This window comes from Orycteropus afer, unplaced genomic scaffold (genome assembly GCF_000298275.1).
Source record: "Orycteropus afer afer isolate SDZICR_OR568_19922 unplaced genomic scaffold, OryAfe1.0 scaffold00292, whole genome shotgun sequence".
In the NCBI taxonomy this organism is placed as follows: domain Eukaryota; kingdom Metazoa; phylum Chordata; class Mammalia; order Tubulidentata; family Orycteropodidae; genus Orycteropus; species Orycteropus afer.
The window spans coordinates 939,673-945,632 of NW_006921879.1; the positions used below are offsets into that span (position 1 = coordinate 939,673).

The 5,960-nt window shown below is 44.3% G+C and overlaps 2 non-coding genes across 2 annotated transcripts; both read left to right on the forward strand.

The window, feature by feature from the left end:
• Positions 1-4,291: 4,291 nt before the first annotated feature.
• TRNAY-GUA lies at positions 4,292-4,382 on the forward strand. The gene is given in 2 exon segments: positions 4,292-4,328; positions 4,347-4,382. It is a non-coding gene; the product is annotated as a tRNA-Tyr (tRNA).
• Positions 4,383-5,506: 1,124 nt separating this feature from the next.
• On the forward strand, positions 5,507-5,578 carry TRNAP-UGG. The gene has a single exon. It is a non-coding gene; the product is annotated as a tRNA-Pro (tRNA).
• The last annotated feature ends 382 nt before the right edge of the window (positions 5,579-5,960 follow it).

Consider the following 5,960-nt stretch of genomic DNA (forward strand, 5'->3'; position numbering starts at 1 on the left):
CAATTGGCACAACATACTACACAAAACATTGCTCCAACTCCTACTGTGGCGAGTAGTGACTGGGATCTTAAAAGCTTGCAAGCTGCCATCTAGATGCAACGATGGGTCTCTCCTTGTCCAGAGCAAAGAAGAATGAAGAAAACCAAAAATTTATGGAAACAATTAGTCCTAGCGATTGGTACACCATCCGATATGCAGCCTATATGACTATGAGACCAGAAGAACTAGATGGTGCCCTACTGTCAACCACTTGGAAGAGGATCTATGTAGGAGATCTTTGATAAAGAGGGAGAACAATGTGGAACAAAACTCAAAATCATTTGGAAAAAAAAAAAGGGGAGGGGGAGAACCAGATTTGCTGGTCCAATAGAGCTTGGTGGAACCACTGAGACTATGGCCCCTAGCTGCTCTTCAGGTCTGGAATTGAACCCACACTTGTGGCTTCCAGACAAACAATAGACAGGCATATGAGTTGAACATTTACCTGAGGTAGATACACTCCTTGGAGAGAACAAGCATGGCAGAAAGAAGGGCTACTTATGCACAGGGAGACAGCTCAGGGGGCAGGAGTGCATGGAGGGATGGACACAAGGAAGAGATAACTATCAGGAGGAAGTAGGAGGGGAGATGTTGCATTGTGGTAAACTGTGGTCAATGTCGTGAGACAAAGTGTATGTGAACTGCTCTTTGGAAAGTGTATTTGCTCTGTAAATTTTCACCCAAATCACAATTAAAAGGAAAAAAAAAACAGATGGCAAAAAGAAAAGCTTCCAAATTGTAAGAATAAACTCCTGTTTGTTAAGGCCATCCCATTTGTGTAATTTCTTGTCAGAGTGGCACTAGGTAACCAGAACAAATGGATTATTTTGGGCCATTTTGAATCAGACAATCACATGGGCTACTATGCTAGAAATGACAGATTTAACCAGAATGGAGTCATTTATCATCAAAAGAAATATTTCAAGATCTATCTTGAAGTATAGTACTCAGTGGTTGGATAATATCCATAGCCTACAAGGAAGACCAGTGAATACTTCTATTATTCAAATTTATGTACCAACTACTAAAACCAAAGATGAAGAAATTGAAGATTTTTTACTAACTTCTGCAGTCTGAAATTGTCCACATATGCGATCAAAATGTGTTGATAATCAATGGTGATTGGAATGTGAGAGTTGGAAACAAAGAAGTATCAGTAGTTGGAAAATAGGCCTTGGTGATAGAAATGACTCTGAAAACCACGATAGATTTTTGCACAACCAGCAACATTACATGGCAGATAGTTTTTTCAACAACATAAACAGCAAATACATATGTGGACCTCACCAGATAGAATACACAGGGATCATATTGACTACATCCATGGAAAGAGGCAATAGAAAAGCTCTTGTCAGAACAAGGTCAGGGGTCGACTATGGAATAGAGCATCAATTGCTCATGTACAAGTTTAAGTTGAAGCTGAAGAAAATGATTTGACTGCTAACTAGAAGGCTGGTGGCAGTCCAAACCCACCAGCCACTCCTCGGAAGGAAGGTTGGGCAACCTACTTCCGTAGTGATACTGCCTTGGAAACCCAAGGAAAGGTCATTGTGAGTCGGATCCAACTCGATGGCAAAGAGTTTGGCTTTTTGGTTTATGAGAGCCAAAACGTGACCTTGAGTATATCCCATCTCAGAGATCATCTGAATAATGCATTGAGCACCAGTGACTGAAGAGCAGACAAGTTGTGGAATGATATCAAGGACATCACACACAGAGAAAGCAGACGGTCTTTGAAAAGACAGGAAAGGAAGAGAAGAGCACAATGGAAGTCAGAAGAGACTCTGAAACTTGCTCTTCAACAGAGAGTAGCTGAAGTGAATGGAAGAAATGATGAAGCAAAAGAGTTGAATAGAAGAATTCAAAGAGCAATTGGAGAAGACAAAGTAAAGTATTATAATGAAATGTGAAAAGCCTGGGAATTTCTCAAGAGGTAAAGAAAAAATTCAAGCCTCAAGTTGTGATATTAAAGGCATAGTGGGTAAGACATTTGACTGCTAACCAGAAGCTTGGCAGTTTAAACCCATCAGCTGCTCTGCAGTAGGAAGATGAGGCAATCTACTTTCATAAAGATTTACAACCTTGGAAACTCAATGGAGTTGCTATGAGTCGGAATCAACTTGATGGCAATGTGTTTGGTTTTGGGTTTATGGGAAAATATTGAATGATGCAGAAGGCATCAGAAGAAGGTGGAAGGAATACACAGAGTCACCTTACCAGAAAGAATTGGTTGATGTTCAACCATTTCAGGAGGTAGAATATGATCAAGAACTGATGGTATTGAAGGAAGCAGTTCAAGCTTCACTAGAGGAATTGGCAACAAAAAACAAAGGTCCAGGTATTGACAGAATATCCATTGAGATGTTTCAACAAACAGATGAAGTGCTTACTTGTTTATGCCAAGAAATTTGGAAAACAGCTACCTGTGCTATCCCCAAAAAAGGTGATCCAATAGAATGTGGAAATTATTGACAGATCTCATTAATATCACATGCAAGTAAAATTTTGCTCAAGATAATTCAAAAATGGTTGCAGCAGGATATTGACAGGGAACCGCCAAAAATTCAAGCTGGATTCAGAAAAGGGCATGGAAGGAGGGATATCATTGCTGATGTCAGCTGGGTCTTGTCTGAAAGCAAGGAATACCAGAAAGATGTTTACCTGTGTTTTATCAACTATGTAAAGATATTGAACTGTGTGGATCATAACAAATTATAGATAACATTGCAAAGAATGGGAATTCCAGAACATTTAATGTGCTCATGAAGAACCTGTACATAGACCAAGAGGCAGTCATTCAAACAGAACAAGGGGACACTGCATGTTTTTATATCAGGAAAGACAAATTTATTCAATCTGTGTGCTGAGCAAATAATCCAAGAAGCTGGACTATATGAAGAAGAACGCAGCTTCAGGATTGAAGGAGGGCTCATTAACAAGCTGAGATATACAGATGACACAATTTTGCTCGCTGAAAGTGAAGAAGACTTGAAGCACTTTCTGGTGAAGATCAAAAACTACAGCCTTTGATGTGTGAATTACATCTAAACAGAAAATAGAAATCCTCACAACTGGACCAATAAGCAACATCATGATAAATGGAGAAAAGATTGAAGTTGTGAAAGATTTTCTTTTACTTGGATCCACAATCGATGTCCATGAAAGCAGCAGTCAAGAAATCAAATGATGCTGCGAAAGATCTCTTTGAAATGTTTGACAGCCTGACCCAAGCCATGGTATTTTCTATAGCCTCATATGCGTGTGAGAGCTGGCAATGAATAAGGAAGACCACAGAACTGATGCATTTGAATTGTGGTGTTGGCCAAGAATATTGAAGGTACCATGGACTGCTAGGAGAACAACAACAACAACAAAATCAGTCTTGAAGGAAGTACAGCTGGAATGCTCCTTAGAAGCAAGAATGGCCAGGCCTTTTCTCTCATACTTTGGTCATGTCAGAAGAAATCAGTCCCTGGAGAAGGATATCATGCTAGGTAGATGGTCAGCGAAAAAGGGTAAGACCCTCAATGAAATCAATTAAGGCAGTGACTGTAACAAGCATGGCAATGATTGTGAGGATGGCAGGACTGGGCACTGTTTCATTCTGTTGTCCACAGGGGCACTATGAGTCCGAACTGACTCAAGGGCACCTAACAGCAACTTTTAGTATCTGGGTTCTTTCTCTCTCTCCCTCTCTGTCCCCTGAGTCTGTAGAGTTGTAAACAGAAAAAAGATGCAGTTTGCTTATGTAGGAGGCACCTGGATTATGAGGTGAGCCCAAGAAGTGAGAAGAATCCCAGGCCTGAGCCCAGAAGCCTGGCCTCTCTCCCCAAATTGCAGTTGCCTGATCAGAATTGTGTGCCTACCCCTCATGCCAGCCACCAGGTTGTCAATTCTCATGTGTCCACCCCCACTCACCACACACACACACTTGTCCATTCCAGGGAGGGCCCTGACCCTCTCGCTTAGTGATGCCAACAGCACCTAGGGGAAAAGAATAAGTGAAGCCTGGGAATGCACAGCTGTAAGGGACCTGTAAAGAGCCTACCGGTTGTCTCTACTTGAGAACCGCCCAATGAAGCAGGAGAGTCCAGCTTTGAAGCGTTGTCTCCAAAACTGAAAACACAGGGCTTTCTCAAAGCTGGCTCTGAGATCCCCAGCGGTACAATCCAGAATTCAAAAGACCATCCACACCCACGTCTGTAAATCGATATCCTGTAAGGGGAATCCTACATAAAACTTGCCTGTGCTTCCTTCGATAGCTCAGCTGGTAGAGCGGAGGACTGTAGGCATATCTCGTCCCGGTCATCCTTAGGTCGCTGGTTCGATTCCGGCTCGAAGGAAGAGTTGACGTTTTGAGCTCCAATTGAGAGGAACAGTGCTCCAGTTTCTTCCAGACTTTACTCCTTCCCAGGAATTTGAGCTTCTTCTCTCCCAGGTTGAAAAAAATTATCCTGTTAAGCAAGTTTCTGAAACAGCGGGAAAGTACGCCGACCAACAACTCCAGCCGACCGAATTACTTTATGCAAGTTTCTGGGCTAATTTGTGCAAGGTGTCATTTTGGCTTCTACTTGGTCTTAGGTCCCTGCGTGAGGTCCAGATAATGCGTGTAAGCGCGTGTGGGCGCGGCGGCGCGAGGACCTGTGATTTGCCGGACAAATATCCTAACTTAGATCTTCAGCCCGGGTGTCGGTCCCCACTGCACTACACGTGCATTCTGGAGAGGTCCTTCCATGGCGCTTTTATTTAACTGTTTAAATAGATAAGAGCTATATTTTACATCGTTGTACAAAAAGATTTGGTGCCAGAGCAGGAAGGAGGAATAGAATTTGACGTGAGTTCAGAAGAGACTGGCAGAGAGAATTCCAGACAGAGGAAACAATGTTTAAGTAAAGGTGTGGAGACGGAAAACTTGATTTGCATTCAGGGAAACTACGAGGGGTCTAGTTTGGGGAATAGTTAGACATGTGTCAGACTAGTAACTCCCAGTCAACTCCGGCTCCCGGTATTTTGATGCCCACAGTCTTGCCTGTAGTATTTTGTTTGTAAGAGATAGTACCGGATTGACAGATAGACTTTGCCCGCGTCTGAACAGGAGATCAGGAACCCCGCAGCCTTGTAACCGAGCGCTGCTCCAGCTCTCGGGCTCCATCTGGACTCCATCCACACTTCCTCAGGCTCGAGCAAGCGGCTAGGCCTGTCCCAGTGGGGTTCGGTGAGGTCCAACCCGTGTGGCTTGAAGTCTGAAAACTGCCTTCCCGCACCCCAACCTGAGTCTACATAAGTCCAGAATATAGATCGGGTAAAGCGAGCGAGGCAGGGGCCAAAGTCAGAACGTGAAACTCGCTTAGAACTACATGAGGCAAAGAAGAAATGTCACAAGACACGCGACTCCGGAACAGGTTGGCGGCCAATTGCTGGCTAGAAAATAAAGCTCAGAGGAGATACAAGGAGCTTCAACAACTGTGGCTCGTTGGTCTAGGGGTATGATTCTCGCTTTGGGTGCGAGAGGTCCCGGGTTCAAATCCCGGACGAGCCCATTTGAGGATTCTTTTCTCACCCTCTCCCCCTACTGGCAATTGCAGCGAAAAGTTCTTTACTGAAGTTTTGCACAAACTTTCTTAAGTTTTGTGCTCTCCTGCCAAAGTGAGCAGCGTTAAGTAAACTCGTGGCAGGCCGGACTTAAGACCTGTGGCGGTACGAAACTGCCTGGGTTCCTGTGCGTCTCCCAGCGGACAAAAGGCGGCCTCACTCTTGGGATCTGGGACGGGTGGTTCAAAGGCCCGAGGAGACTTCCCCACCCTGCCTTCGGGCTCGGGGGAGGGCACCGATCGCTCGGCCAGATCCCCACCCGCCGGAAACAGCAGGCCAAGCCTGCTCTAAAGGCGAGTCAAGCCAGGAGTGGTCTCCGGCTGGAAACC